Source organism: Chiloscyllium plagiosum, unplaced genomic scaffold, assembly GCF_037043375.1.
Source record: "Chiloscyllium plagiosum isolate Xiang-an unplaced genomic scaffold, Cpla_swu_hap1 HiC_scaffold_48, whole genome shotgun sequence".
Lineage (NCBI taxonomy): Eukaryota > Metazoa > Chordata > Chondrichthyes > Orectolobiformes > Hemiscylliidae > Chiloscyllium > Chiloscyllium plagiosum.
The window spans coordinates 22822993-22839064 of NW_028270186.1; the positions used below are offsets into that span (position 1 = coordinate 22822993).

Consider the following 16072-nt stretch of genomic DNA (forward strand, 5'->3'; position numbering starts at 1 on the left):
TGAGGGGAAATAGCTGGAAAGTAATAGAAGGATGAATAGGAGGGAGAAGATAATAGGTCAGAAGTGGCAGTGATGGAATGGGTCGAGAGGGCGGTGGCGAGTTGAAGGCTTGTGCTTGGGAGAGGGGAAATGAGGACACATTTATCCCGTGTGCTGTTAGGGTCCCAAGACGGAATGTGTGGAGTTCCTCCTTCAGGTGTTGGGCGGTAACGGTTTGGCAGTGGAGGAGGTCCAGGTCCTGCATGTCTTTGACGGGATAGCAGGGAGAGTTGAAGTGTTCAGCCACGGGACGGTGAAGTTGGTGGGTGAGGGTGTCCCAGAGATGTTCTCTGAAATGATCTGTAGAAGTGACCACACTGGGCGCAACTGATGCAGTAGATGGTTTTGGTAGCAGTACAGGTGAATTTCTAACGGATATGGAATGATCCCTTCGGGCATTTTTTGGAGATGAGGTCAGTGGTATAGGTGCGAGTTTCACCCCTCCTTTGGTGGCAGTGACATGTGCCAGGAAAGGGTTGTGGGCTGATGAGGGAGAAGTATGGACATGAAGAAGGGTTCGTGGAGGGAATGGTCTTTTCAGAATGCTGGCTGGGCTGAGTAGCGAAATATATCGCTGGTGGTGGTGTCTGTTTGGAGGTTGCGTCAGTGACAGAATATGATGCGTTTTATGCGGAGGTTGGTTAGGTGGAAGGTGAGCACCAGGAGGTTCTATCCTTGTTGCGTTGAGAGGCGTGGAGTTCAAGGGTGATGGTGTGTGAAGTGGAGGAGATGCACTGAAGGGCGTTGTCAACCACGTGGGAAGGCAAGTTATGATCGTGGAAGAAGGAGACCAACTAGGTATTTCTGAGGTTTAATTGGCCATCCTGCGAACAGATGTGGTGGAGGCAGAAGAATTGGGAATAAGGAATGGAGGTTTTACACGAGATAGGGTTGGTGGAGATGCAGTCGATAACTGTGGGAGTCGGTGGGCTTGTAGTATATGTTTTTAATTAGTCACTCACCAGAGACGGTGATGGAGAGGGCCAGGAAGGTGAGCGAAGTTGCCAAGATGATCCTGGTAAATTTGAGGTCGGGGCGGAAGGTGTTGGTAAATTTAGTAAGCTATTTAAGTTCATCGTTGTAGCACCAAGTGGCGCCAATACATTCATCAATGTAGCGGAGGAACAGGTGAAGGATAGTGTCTGTGTAACTGCGAAAGATGGACAGTTTCGCGTATCTGACAAACAGGCAGGCATAGCTAGATCCTATGCGGGTGCCCATGGCTACCAATTTCGATGGAGGAAATAGGAAGATTGGAAAGAGAAGTTGTTGATCGTGAGGAGTGGTTCAGCCAGGTGGATGAGGATGTCCATGGAAAGGTACTCAGTAGGAGGAGGTGCCTACAGGTTGTCATTTGGCTTCAGCTTTGTCCCTCAGCCCGACTCACAAGCCCAATTCCTGATGAATAGCTTATGCCTATCTCGTACATTGTCCTGCTCCTCGGATGTTTCCTGACCTGCTGTGTTTTTCCAGTACAACACTCTTGAACCCCACGCCTCTCAAACGCAATAAAGACAGAACCTGTGGCCATTCCATCATTAATTACCACTGTCTCATTTCACACTATCAGCTCCATGATGTCTGTTTGATTCTCGAGAGCACTGTTCTCATGAACTGTGACAAAATCTGCCAAACTGAAACAAAAACAGAAATTGCTGTAAAATCACAGGTGAGCTAGCACCATCTGTGCAGATGAATCACAGTTAACGTTTCACATTCACTGGGTCCATCTCTCCACAGATGCTGCAAGACGTCCTGAAATTTTCAGCAACGTCTGTTTTTGTTTGATTTTCAACATCGGCAATATTTTCGTTTATGTTTTCTTATTTTCTTACAATATTATTTGGCTAAAGATTACGTTAAATGTTTTACATATGACTGCGATGGAACGGCCAGATTCCACCACCCCGCGTCTTTTATTTGGTTCACGTGACCAATGTCTTTCCACTTGTTCACCGCACCCTACAGCTGCCACTGCTTATAAATTGAGAAAATTGTGGCATTCTCTCGGATTGGTAATCAGGAGCGAGATTGATTGAAATTGTTGAAAACATAAGATAAACTGAGAAACTACGGGATATTAAACGGGAAACTGAAAGGGAAAGTGAGAACAGCGAATGACAATGTTTTGACAGAATTGAAATGGAATTGCTCAAGATACAGCAAGTGCTTTAATCCACAAACATGCCATAATGTGGAATGTAATGTTTGGAACAACCAATGCAAGCAGATTGCAAAATTTTAGTTTTAAAATCTTGCTGCAACTTTTTTGGTTTTAATGAACGCGCACACGGAATTCAGAGCTTTATTGATCCGCTAAACTGAAGAAGGAAATTCTTGCCTTTGAGGACACGTTGCGAATGTTCATTGATTTATCCCAGTAATGGCAGGACGGTCCTCTGGAAGCATATGAGTAAAATCATTCAATGTTCCATGAGTTTCGAATGAGTGGTGAAGGGAATGTCTCCATTCACAAATTAATCATTCAGTAGAATTCAATACAGGGATCCATGAAATGATGAAAAAAATGAACAAGAACACGGACATACGATAGACAATAGCTACGGCAATTACGATGTGAAAATTGTTGATTTCAGAACCACGGCGACCTTTGGTGATGGCATTTACTGTCCAGAACCAGTCTGCACTGGAATGACTGGAGACACACTATGAAGTATTTGAACTTCAGTCACCTTTAGAAATAGCTGAGAATCACTCAGTGCACGGAGAGTTAGAGATGTTGACCTTACAAACATTTCGAACATTTCGTGGAAGAAGAAAGGGAATGATAGATAATTTTAGTCTCCATGGAGACGATGTTCATGAACTGGATAGATAATACTTTACCTCATTGGAGTTTATGCATAGAGACGTCATATTTAATAAAGCAGAATTAATAGTGTAACTGTAAAATCTGTAGGTCACCCTCAGTGGGAGCATTGTGTGTAATCCTTGTCCTCATTCTCCACCAAAAACATGTAAAGAGATTAGAAAGGGCACAGACGCTGTTTCCTGGATAGCAAGATATTAGAAAGCCAAGTGACGTTGTTTACTGAGACATAAAAATATCAGAAATGATACTAACGGGATGATAGAAAGAATGAAGGAGTTTATTCACGAGATTTGGAAATGCTGGAGAATAAACACGCAAGTTTGAAGTAAACAAATGAGATTTTCACATAACACGAGGTTTGAATGACTAAATCAGGGAAATGCCCTAATTCGAGTGAATCAATAACTTTAGTTAGAGCTTCAAAACCATTCGTGAATCATTAAGAAAAGTTTGGATGAGAGTTTTGTCCACTCAATAGAGTTAGCTAAATCGTGAACGACTTTCCAGAAATAAAGTGTAGAAGCTGATTTCCCAGTGTTTTAAAAGATACACGAACAAACATACGAGGAGGGAATTTACCATTGAGAGAAAGTCAGTTTGGTTGCGTAACAATTTCGAATTTGGTTGACTTCAGACACAAAGACATTTCATGAACACGTACAACTGATTAAGATTGAGTATAAAAGGTTCATGGATTGGTAAGGTGTGACGTATTATTCAAGGTGAAACTCTGCAAATGGAGCTGATGTCCTAAAATAACTGCAGATAGATATTATATCCTAATGAGTAGGAATTGAATCGTCACTTGGAGACGCAACACCTACTTTAAAGATTTGACTACATTCACATGATGTTATGTATATTTCGTACATTCTTAACTCCACCCAAAAAATCCACCAAGAAGACTCTGTCCTTTTGTGTTGTTTACCCTCTGTACCTCTCTGCAGCACGCCATTGAAGATAAAATATGCTCAGACCAAAATTCAATTCAACACAATGTTCAAACGGTCCTATGTGATTTTTTTTTTATCATTGCAATGACCTTTGTGAGTTTGTAACAAACTGCGTAACATGAAACAATTTCAACATCTGTTTTCCCGGAATTTAACTCAGTACACATGGGACACGTTATCCAACGGCTGAAAAATCACCTTTGGCTCTCTCTCCACACATATCTCTCCACGTTTTAGATACTTGCAGTATGTTTGTTGATCAAGGAGTTATTATCCAGAAAAGGTTGTTTCTCAATCCACAAACACGAGTCTTTCCCCATAAACTTGTCTTTGCTCAATATCAACTTCTATCTGTACCCCTCAAGACGACGATAAACTGAAGCTGGTCCATGTGAGGCTCAAAGTTAAAACTTCGGCACAGCACAGCCCACTATACTGGAGCAGAGATACCGTGCACTGGTCACCTGCAGCAGAGGAGCATCACGTTAATGCTTACCTCTACATTCCTGGTTGTACCTGAACGTTTGGCAAACCGAGTTTCTCTGATTCCATGGCTAGTAACGGGGATTATACGATCATCTTCACCAGTAGTTCTGGCCGCGAGTGCGGAAAGTGGTGAGCTACTTATGCCAAAGATCGGTAGATTATTGACATATACAATTTCAACAATTACCTTCACTAACAAATGAACATTTCATTTTGTTTTTCACCTGTAGAAATCTTAAAGTCTTCATCTTTAACAGACTCAATGACAGATCGTCATTGTACTCTGGCATCAAATTCCAAAGTGTAAACCCCCTCTGAATTCTTCCACCGCAGTCTGCTGTTTGGGAAGTGTTCCTGTTGTGGGAAATGCACTTCCCCGTGTGTCACCTGCTGCTCCCAGCATGCGCTCTGGCACTGCACTCATTTTCCTTCTGACACTTGTTCACTGTGTTGCTGAGATCATGCAGTGACTTGGTGTTGCACGGGCCAGGAAAATGATACAGATCAAGGTTTTTGCATTGTTGCATTCAATTGTCAGTTTATCCTAATTTAGGATTTTAAAATTGTCTGCCCTGTACACAAGTACGTGTCAAAAGTATCTGAGCAGAAGAAAGATGTTCCGAATAATGGCATTGAGCACTGTGCACTCTCCTCCAGTCTGGAAAACAATTCTTCAAGGGAAATATAATAGACAATAGACAATAGGTGCAGGAGTAGGCCATTCTGCCCTTCGAGCCAGCACTACCATTCATTATGATCATGGCTGATCATCCTCAATCAGTATTCTGTTCCTGCCTTATCCCATAACCCTTGATTCCACTATCGTTATGAGCTCTATCCAACTATTTCTTGAAAGAACACCACCTGTTTTCTCGGGTTCGTTATTCCATTGACTTCAAATCTTCACAGAATTCAACAGACCTTCATTTTTGTGCAGATCACTGTGAGCAGAGTGGGAATGCGCTTGCCACACAACCCAGAGGTCAGACCATCGCCTTGGAATCGTACTGTACTATTTATCATCTCACCAACACGAGGGAGAAATATCTGCTGTGCTGCATAATTTACGCAATTCACTTATTAATAACGTCATATGCTAACCTGCATATGTGACGTGGTGGCCGAGAGGTTAAGGCGATGGACTGCTAATCCATTGTGCTCTGCACGCGTGGGTTCAAATCCCACTCACGTCGCTGCTTTTAATTACCCTTCCTCAACAGTCTTCTGCAAAAGAAGGTTCACAGATCCAGAACTGTCTAAGAGAATAAATGCTTCTTCATCTCTGTTTTAATTGTGGGATCCGAATTCTAATGGGAAGTTAAAAATCACACAACACCAGGTTATAGTCCAACAGGTTTAATGGAAGCAATAGCTTTTGGAGAGATGCTCCTTCATCAGGTGACCGTGGAGTAACAGTGGTAAGATACGGAATTTATAGCCAAACGTTACAGTGTAATGTCACTGAAACTGAACTTTGAAAAATACCTTGATTTTTTGTTAAATCTTACATCTGTTAGAATGACTATGTTAGGTTCACTTCTTTCTTATGTAAATCGAAAAACTTTCTTTTAACAGTTACATTCTCAGGTGAACTTTACCAATTCGTGTCACCACAGATAATATGTTGACAATGTTAGTCTCTGTGTGCTGCGTCCGTCTCATAATGTTTAGACTGACGCTAATCTAAAAAAAAACAACATGCTGCAGGCAAGGATGCTTTGAGACATGGTACATTGGTGAAACCGAGCAGAGGAGACAGCAACGGAATGAGTATTGCACATCAATCAACAGACAGGCATGCCCCTTCCCAGTTGGAGAGCACTTCAGTGGTCCAGGAGATTCGACCTCAGACCTTGGGATGACAATCCTCCAGGGCGGGCTTCGGTACAAGTAACAGCTAAAAATACCAACGCAGCGGCTGATCGCTAAATTCAGTACTGAAAATGTGTTGCTGGAAAAGCGCAGCAGGTCAGGCAGCATCCAGGGAACAGGAGAATCGACGTTTCGGGCATAAGCCCTTCTTCAGGAATGAGGAAAGTTTGTCCAGCAACCGTCGTGTTGTTGTGGTCTGGCGATAGAGGAGTCCAAAGACCTGCATATCCTTGGTGGAGTGGGAGGGGGAGTGAAAGTGTTGAGCCACAGGATGGTTGGGTTAGTTGGTCCGGGTGTCCCAGAGGTGTTCTCTGAAACGCTCCGCAAGTAGGCGGCCTGTCTCGCCAATATAGAGGAGGCCACATCGGGTGTAGAGGATGTGGAATGCTTGGAACTTTTCTTGATGACTTTGTTTTTACCTATTTTGTTCAGTTGAAAAATGACAGTTTTTGAGTTTTTTAGAGCAAGGCGAATGGCCTTTCAGCCTATTATATCAGTATGAGTCATCAAACATCTGGCTTGTAAACACAGTTTCAAGCACGTGACTCACCGCCTGTTGTGTTCTAACATTTCAAGTCTTTAGTTAAATTGTTATTCAATTTCGTAAGGGCTTAAGTGGAACAAAAACATCTCTGTGAACTGACAGTTCTGAAAGACACTATTTCTCAGAGTCGTTTGTCAGTTTTCCTCATGACGCTGCGGAAAATGGTTGTGCACTCACATCTGAATTGCTTTGCCCTGTTTCTTCTTCAACTTCCTCCTTCTTTCTATTAAATGGTTTAGATTCCAATACAGACACAAGGTGCAGGCGGCGGAAGTCAAGTATTTGTACTTTCACTGACACTCTGTCTCGCCGGGATCTGTAGTCCTTCCTCACACTAATTCAGACAGCACTGTCCTTCCTGTGACATGTACCGTGGAGAATGGAAGGACAGGCATTAATAACCCGCATTTGGAAACGGAGCGACAGTTTTAAAACATTTACAATGCACCAGAAAGTAATTGAGCTCCTATCTCCCGCATAACATACGGTGACACTACCCTCTATACTACCGAGGACGACAGTTTCAAAGGAGACTCTTCAACCCGTTGTGGTTGCATTTGTAAAAAACAACTGCTCACCCACCCGAATCGTTTAGTCCATAGACTCTGGGCAAGTTAGCACGACCAATTCACATCACCTGCACATATTTGGGCTGTGGGAGTAAACCCACGCAGACACGGGGTGAATGTGCAAACTTCACACAGAAAATCTCCTGACTGAGCCAGCACACCGCCCTAGCGTTTTTAACAAAAACAGAAACCGTAAAACACTTCCTTATAATTGGTGCTGTCTTCCATCCTGTTTAATTAACAAATGGTATTGTTGTTGGAGTGAGGTCGATGGAAAATAAAGACCATGAAAGCATGGGAAGGGTTAAAGCATGAAGACCACTGGGAATCTGTGGTCTGTGGAAGGCAGGGGCAGGATGGGATAACCATAGTGGAACATTCTTACACCAATTAGCAGAGTAAGGTCACTATGGCAGATGAGATAACACAAGTAATAAAGCAAGTTTCTCTGTTAAGTGTTATTATGACAGGATTGGGACCGTAAATATTTGGGACATAACATTAAAATATCTAATTAATAGTTAGTAGAGTCAGCTTCAGACAGGAGACAATTGTAATAGATGGAATAGCTAAATATCTATCATGACAGGTTAGTCTGCAATGAAAGATCACTGCAGCAGAGTTAGCAATATATATCTAATCATGACATTAGAATGTATAATTAAAGAGATAATGGGAACTAACATCACTGGTTTGTTGTGCAGCTGGAGTGAGGTACTTTGATTTATATCGTTGGACATGCTGATAAGCTCACAGAAACCTGATAAAAATGACATAAAAATCCACGGACCCTGAGGTTTGACGGCATTCGAGAATCTGCATTCTCAGTGTCACGTTGTTTGTTTACAAATGAAAGACCTATTTCTTGAAGAACTCTCTGCGTCTCCTGGTGGTTCTCTATATTTTCTCCGCAATAGTACCTGACCCAGTAATGCAGGGCCCTGGTCTCTGTCTCTGTCTCTCTCTCTCTCTCTCAGTCTCTCACATATGCACACATGCACACATACACAGAGTTACTGAGAGACAATGAATGACAGAATAAAAGAACCATTTTCAAATATCAAAGCTCCGTTAAACATCCTGGGATGTGTTGATGGGGACAGTGTAGAGGTAGCTTTACTCTGTATCTAATCGTGTTCTGACCCTGCCTTGGGAAGGGTTGATGGGGATATAGTAAAGGGAGCTTTACTTTTGATCTAACCCCATCCTGTCTATGCCCTGGGCGGGGTTGATAGGGAGAGTGCAGGGAGATTATTATTTTGGAATATAGGAACTGGAGGGGGTCATTCAGCCCCTCGAGCCTGTTCCATCATTTAATGGCATCATGACTGATCTGTGGCCTAATGCCACATTCCTTCCTTTGGCCCATATCCCTCAATATCTTCACTGAACAAAAATGTATCTCTCTCTGATTTAACCTGAACGACTGATCCAGCATCCACTGCTGTTTGTGGAAGAGAGTCCCAAACCTCTCCCACAATTTGTGTGCCAAAGTCCTTCCCACCATCTCTCCTGAACGCTCTGGCCCCTCATTTTCTGACTCTGCTCCCTCTCAGTCTAGAATCTCTAACCAGTGGGAATCGTTGATCTTGATATAACTTTTCTCCTGTTTTTACCTTGAAGGCTTTGATCAGATCACCCCTTAACTCTCTCAATTCTGGAGGAAAACGGTCTCATTTGTCGAGTGTCCCTCAGAACGTAACCCCTGAGGTTCAGGATCATTCTTATAAACCTCCTTTGTGCTCCCTCTCTGTACTCCAACCTGATACCCACACACCTGCTTGCACTAAACTCCATCTAACACAGCTTTGCCCATTCACCCAGTCTATCAATAAGTCTTTGTAATGTTAAGGTACCATCTGCACTGTCTGCAATGCTGCCTAACTTTGTACCTGACACCATGTTGTCCCTATCCTGTGTGTGTTTGATAGGAACAGTGCAGAGGGATTTGTACTTGTATCTAACCCTATGCTGCACATGTCCTGGGAGTATTTGATGCAGACAGTATGGAGGGAGATTTACTCTGTATCTAGCCCGTGTTTTCCCTATCCTGGGAATGAAGACACCATTGGCTCAGAGACAGGAGAGAGGGGAATGAGGGTTTCAGACTGGAGGGAGCTACAGGCACGTACAAGTTGGGAACTGTTTTCAGTAAAAGGCGATTGGTCCCAGGTCACTGCAGATGTGTAATAAATTGATGCCTTTCCTTCACTATCCTCGTTCAATCCCTGGTAAGATCTGCTCCCACACCATGTTCCTTCCTAACTGCTGACTGTGTTAGATACATTAATACATTGGCAATGGGCAGAGGTGCTTTTAAATCTGGGATCTTGCTGTGTAACTTGCCTTCAAAATGCTTTCGCTCTCCCTTTCAAGTAATTTATTCTCTCTTTTATCCGGATGAACGTTTGTTGGGAAAGCTGCAACGTGAAGTTCCAAAATGTTCAGGCCGAGGAAAACCTTGGCCAATCTCCAGTGGGGGACAGGTTCTGAGGTCTGAGGCCTAGTCGACAGGAGGGAGGCGGGCCAGAAAAAAGACGGATGGGTGATAAAACAGAATGGAAAGGGAGGTGGAACAACGGACAGAGGGATCGACAGAAGGAGAGGGAGGAAAGGGAGAAGGAGGCAGTGGAGAGGGAGGGAGAGTGAGGGGGAAGGAAGACTAAGGGGGAGGGAGGGAGGACAAAGTGGGGAGGGAGGACGAAGGAGGACAAAGTGGGAGAGAGGATGGGGTGGGAGGGCAAAGGGGAGGGGGAACGGATGGGGAGGGAGGATGGGGTGGGAAGGCGATGGGGTGTGAGGGTTTGGGGAGGGAGGATGGGGTGGGAGGGGAAGGGAGGGTGAGGGAGGACGAAGGAGTGGAACAGGCCAGGGTGGGGGGAAACGAGAGCGAAGGGGTGAGTACAGGTAGAGGGTCCCACTTGGTTGGTCAATGGGAGGAATGAATCCAGTTGGTGAGAGGGAGCCGTGGAAGGGAGTCAGGGGATGGCGAGGGAGGTTATTTGAAATTGGAGAACTCAGTGTTGAGTCCTCCGGGCTGTAGGTTGCCCAGGCGGAGGATGAGATGTTTCTCCAATTTGTGGTGTGGTTAATTGTGGCAATGCAGGACGTCGATGATGGTCATGTTGGAAAGGGAGTGGTTGGGAGGAATTGAACTGGGCGGTGACTGGGAGATCTGGTCAGTCCCTGGATCCCGGCTGTGATGCTCGGAGAACCGTTCCTTAAGTTTCCGTTGGGTCTCCCTGGTGTAGAGAAGCCCACATCGGGAGCACCTGATACTGGAAACACGGTTGGAGGAGAGGCAGGTGATCCTCTGTCTCCCCTGGAAGGAGGGTTTGGGGGTCCTGGAGGTGAGGGGGATGGGGGTGTAACAGCAAGTTTTGCATCTTTTCCGGTGGCAGGGGAACGTACCTGGGGGTTTGGAGGGTGAGAGTGGAACAAACCCATGGAGTGTCGAAGGGAACGGTCCTTGTGGAAGTCAGAGAGGGGGGGAAGGGGAAGGTGGTCTTGGTGGGAAAGCAAGTTCCTGATCCCAAAACAAATGGTCCCATTCATTCCAAGCTCTGGTCCTGGATTATAACGCTAATCGGGGCGGGATGGTCGGGTGACCATGGGACTGTTTTGACATTGGTACAGGGTCGAGGGAGATACTCACTGCAGAATCCTCCCCATTCGCCTGGTCCTGGTTGTTATCTCAGGGTTCGGTTTATTCCAGTTATATTCAGGGAGAACTGTCAGGATTTGATCGGGACAGATGGGGCCAGACGGGGCTGGGCAGGGACTGACTGGGGACCGATGGGTATTGGTGGGGACGGTCGGGGACTGGCGGGGGACAGGTGGGGACTGATTGGAGACAGGTGGGAACTGATTGGGGACAGGTGGGGACTGATTGGGGACAGGTGGGGAATGATTGGGGACAGAGGCAGAGATGCCCCCCGCCCTCCTTCACTCCCTTTCCTTCCCCCTCCTTTACACACTTCCTTCCAACCAATCTCCTCCACTCTCAACCTCCCCCTCTCCTGCCCATCTCCTTCCAGTCCTCTCTCCACCACACCCCTACCCCCTCCTTCCTCCCCTCTCCACCTCACCCCCATTCCCCCTTCCCCTTTCTCTCCACCTCTCCTCCCCCTTCTCCTCACTCTTTCCAAACTCCCTCCTCCCTCTGCCCCCTCTCCTTCCCGTCCCCTCTCCTTTCCCCTCCTCTCCTTCTTCCCCTCTTGTTCCCCCATCTCCTCCCCATTCCAACCCCCTCCTGCCCTTCTCCTCGCACCACTTCTCCTTCACCCCATTTCTCCTTCACCGTTACTTCCCCCACCTTTCCTTCTTCCCTGTCCTTTGCCCCCCTCTGCTTGCCCCTCCTTTCCTTCACCCCCTCCTTCCTCCCCTCTCCTTTCCCTGCTCTCCTTCCCCAAATCCTTCACCCTCCTCTCCTTCACCCCCCTCCTTCCCCACCTCCTTCACCCTCCTCTCCTTCCCGACCATTTTCACCCTCCTCTCCTTCCCCATCTCTTTCACCCTCCTCTCCTTCCTCCCCGTTCTTCCTCCCCTCCTTGCACTCCTCTCCAACCGCTCACCTCCTTCACACACACTCCCCTTCTTCCACTCCCCTACTCTTCCTCCTCCCCTCCCCCCCCGCCCTCTCTCTGTCCCCCTCCTATCCTCCCCTCTCCACTTCTCCCTCCTTCCTTCCCATCCTTCGCCCACTCTCCTCCTCCTCTCCTTCCCCCTCCTCTCCTTCCCCTTTCTCTCCTACCCACTCCCTCCGTCCCCACAATTCCTCCTCTCCTTGCCACCCTTTCCTCCTTCCCCCCTCCTTTTCCATCCTCTCCTTTCCCCCTCTCCTTCCCACCCTCTGCATCACCCTTCCCCCTTCCCCCACTCCTTCCCACCCACTCATCTTCTCCTTTCCCCTTTCCTCCACTCCCACTCTCTCTTTCTCTCTCTCTCTGCCTCTCCCCTCCATTCCCCTTACATTCTCCCTTCTCCGATCCTACCAATTGCTTCCCCCCTACTCTGCCCCCTTCTCCTCTTTCCTTCACTCCTTCCATCACTGCTCTCCTTCCCTCCTTCCATCCCTGTTCTCCTTCCCTATCTCCTTCCCTCCCCTTCCACTCTCCATTCGCCCCTCCTTCTCCATCTCCTTCCCCCTCCACTCCGTCCTTCCCCCTCTTAACCCCTCTCCATCCCACCTTCCTTCCCCCTGTCCTTTCCCCAACTCTCCTTCCCCTCCAATCCTTCCCCCCACCATTCCGTACTCCTTGCGTTCCATCCCCGCCTCCAATTCTCCTTCCCTCCCTCTCCTTTCCCCCTTCAATCCCATCCCCCACGCCTTCGCCCCCTCTCCTTTGCCTTTCAACTAATGCTGTTTCTTTCCTTCCAAGGGATCTTGCTGCCCGCTTGAAGATTCAAAGAGTGAAACTTTGGGTTCAGGAGGCCTTTGAGCAAACGCTTTCTCCAGAGGGGACACGGTCCTGAGGGCCTGGTCGACAGGCTACTCCCCGTGGGGGCCCACGTGAGTTGTGTGTTGATTTACCCCGAGGTTTAACCTTCTGGGGGACACTGAGTTTTAGGGGCCTCTGGTTAACTGGCTCCTGTCAGATTGCGGCCCTGTCATTTTTAAAACAGATTTGAACCTGGGGTAAAAATAACCGGGCCCTGGGATTTGACACAAACACATCAATCCCCAGTGAGTGTCTGACAGACAGGGCTTCCCAAGGAAGGAATTAAAACCTTAAATGAGAAACTCGATCCAACGACTTGTTCTAATATCAGAGTAATACTACTTGTGGGATCTTACTGTGTCTCAAATTACCTGCAGAGTGCCCTACAGGACAACAGTCTCTCCCCCCGAGGAGGAGATTTGATTTGGGAGTTGAAACTCGGACGATGAAGAGACAGACAGAATCCAAGCATTCTGCCGTGAGGAATCATCAGACAAGAGCTGGAGCCAGAGAGAGAGAATAATCAGAAACCGTCCTGTCTCCTTGTTGTTCATTTACACACAGACACACAAACACAGACACACACACACACACACACACACAGAAAAGAATTGTGGGGTTCAGGCTATCTCTGTGATTTTTACCATAAGGGCGAGCTCTGGGCTGGAGGGGGTGGGGGAGACAAAGGGGCAGAAAGGGGTAGAGAGGGAGTTGCTGCACAGTCTGATCCCACAGATGATACTGCCTCTGTCACTCACTGCAGCTTTCATCTTCATTCCCGTGTTCCCTCTCTCCCTTTCCTACATCTTTCCTTCAATCCCCATCTCTCTCCATCCTTCCCATCTCCATCCTGTTCACGTTCCCCTGGAGATTCCCTTCCTACAACTCTCTGCCTCCTCACTGTTTAATCGTTTAATTTACTGCAATTATTTAATCGTTCAGCCTTTCCCAATTTCTCTCTCGCTCTCCCTGGGCTTTTTCTCTCTCCCTCCGCCTGTCGTTTTTCTCTCTCTCCCTGTCAGTTCTCTCTCTCTCTCTGTCCTTCAGTCTCCCTCCCACCAGGTATTTGTTTATTCTGCTTTCGGTCTTTCATTCTCTTTGTCTTGTTCTCTCACTGGGTTTTATTCTCACCACCATCCCCCCTTCACCACAACCTGTCCCTCACGCTCTCTCTCTCTTCTCCACCCCCCCATTTCCCACTCCCTCCCTCTCCACCTGTCCCAGAGGGTGACTTGGACTCCGTGCCATGTGGGGGGTGGGAAGGCGATGGGTTGGGAAGGCGATGGGGTGGGAAGGCGATGGGGTGGGAAGGCGATGGGGTGGGAAGGCGATGGGGGAGAAGGCGCGAGTGGGAAGGCGATGGGGTGGGAAGGGCGATGGAGTTGGGAAGGGCGATGGGGGTGGGAAGGGCGATGGGGTAGGAAGGGCGATGGGGGTGGGAAGGGCGTTGGGGGAGAAGGCGATTGGGGGGTGGGAAAGCGATAGGGGTGGGTAGGCAATGGGGTAGAAGGCAATGGGTTAGAAGGCAATGGGGTAGAAGGCAATGGGGGTGGGAAGGCGATGGGGTGAAGGCGATGGGGAGAATGTGCAGGTGGGAAGGCAATGGGGGGGTGGGAAGGCGATGGGGGGTGGGGACGCGATGGGGGTGGGAAGGCGATGGGCTGTGGGAAGGCGATGGGGTGTGGGAAGGCAATGGGGGTGTGGGAAGGCAATGGGGGTTGGGAAGGCAATGGTGGAGGGTGGGAAGGCAATGGGGAGGAGGGTGACGGGGGTGGTGGAGGAGGGTGACGGGGTGGGTGAGGAGGGTGACGGGGGTGGGGGAGGAGGGTGACGGGGCGGAGAAGAGTGACGGGGGGAGAAGGGTGACGGGGGGAGAAGGGTGACGGGGGTGAGAAGGGTGACGGGGGGGAGAAGGGTGACGGGGGGAGAAGGGTGACGGGGGAGAAGGGTGACGGGGAGGGAAGGCGACGGGAGGGGGAAGGTGATAGCGGGTAAGCATGGGTGTGTACGAGCAGGGAAGGGAATAGTGTGTGTCAGAGGGAGCATGAAGAATGAAAGCAAAAATAGAGCATAGCAGGGTCTGAGTGATGTTTGTGAGGGAGGCCACACATACGAGTGGAATAAATTAACAGCACATACTTCAGGGACCTGCAGTGACGAAGCTCTCATTTGACCATAACTAGAAGAAATAACAATAAACTGTCACAGATAGTTAAAATACTCATTATTAAAGGTAGCGCAGGTTGGACATTGGCAAAGAGATTGTCATGGAGGACACGGATTCAGATCCACAGTGAAGAGATCACACCAGGGCCTAACCAATGAACCACAGCAAAGCAAGTTAACTACTGAATTATAGATGAAAGCTCAAAAATATTCACCTCTGAATCAATGTCGTTGTACTTCAATGTAAACTCTCTAGCCGGAGCTTGGAGCTGAGAAGTTAGCACAGAACTTGCATCAGAGAAACGCTTCAGTTTTCATTGCTTCCACTACTCTGCAAAATGAGATGACAAAAGAAACATGTTGAGAGACATTCAGAATAAACAAATGTATCTCTTGGCTTGAGTATTAAACATCCACCTGTTAAAGGTGTTTCCAAAATCGACCACCATCAGTTCAGGACGGGAATTTACAAAATGATTTGAGAGATCTAGTATTTTAATGACAAGATTATGTTGTAGAGATGATTTGAGAGATGCATCCAATTTTAAGATGTTTTTCTAACCGCCAATTTTGTTCTTCCAAAGATTATTTGGATAGCAGAAGATTGGAATTCAGGAAAGATAAAATTATTAATGAACAGATTCAATCTTCTGTGTGAATCTCCTCAATGGCGGAGTAGCTACCCAGCATTCTCCGCGGGGATGAATACTCTCTATACTCACTACAGGGAGGGCGGTGCAGCCGCAGTGCTGTGTTTGTCTCCGTGTGAAATGGCGAGACGCGCTTTTCCAGACGGTAAGGCTGCATGAGCTGGAGAGAGGGATTCAGACCGAGAATAAACCCTTCCAGCGAGAAGCGAGCACCTTGAAAAATAACTTGTGGCTAAGTGTTTTACAGTTCCGAGGTGAACAGCCGCCATCTTGGCCGGAAATGTGGACGCATGCGCAGAGGGATGGGTGACGTCATTGGGCGGGGCCTAAGGGAGATTCATGCAGATGCTGAAAATCTGAGACGAGAGTCATAGAGATGTACAGCATGGAAACAGAGCCTTCAGTCCAGCCCATTCATACCGACCAGATATCCCAACCCAATCTAGTCCCACCTGCCAGCAACCGGCCCATATCCCTCCAAACCCTTCCTATTCATATACCCATCCAAATGTCTTTTAA

The 16072-nt window shown here is 47.5% G+C and overlaps 1 long non-coding RNA gene and 1 other non-coding gene across 3 annotated transcripts; one reads left to right on the plus strand and one right to left on the minus strand.

Annotated features, from left to right (window-relative positions):
• The first annotated feature begins 5422 nt into the window (after positions 1–5422).
• Positions 5423–5504, plus strand: trnas-gcu (transfer RNA serine (anticodon GCU)). Its single transcript has one exon. It is a non-coding gene; the product is annotated as a tRNA-Ser (tRNA).
• A 217-nt stretch (positions 5505–5721) lies between these two features.
• On the minus strand, positions 5722–15784 carry LOC148135751 (uncharacterized). 2 transcript variants are annotated; one of them, XR_015754871.1, is made up of 3 exons: positions 15626–15784; positions 15119–15234; positions 5722–7085 (listed from the first exon to the last, which is right to left on the minus strand). It is a non-coding gene; the product is annotated as an uncharacterized LOC148135751 (long non-coding RNA). The 2 variants fall into 2 exon arrangements; XR_015754872.1 differs by lacking the exon at positions 5722–7085 and adding an exon at positions 13145–13237.
• Between the last annotated feature and the right edge of the window lie 288 nt (positions 15785–16072).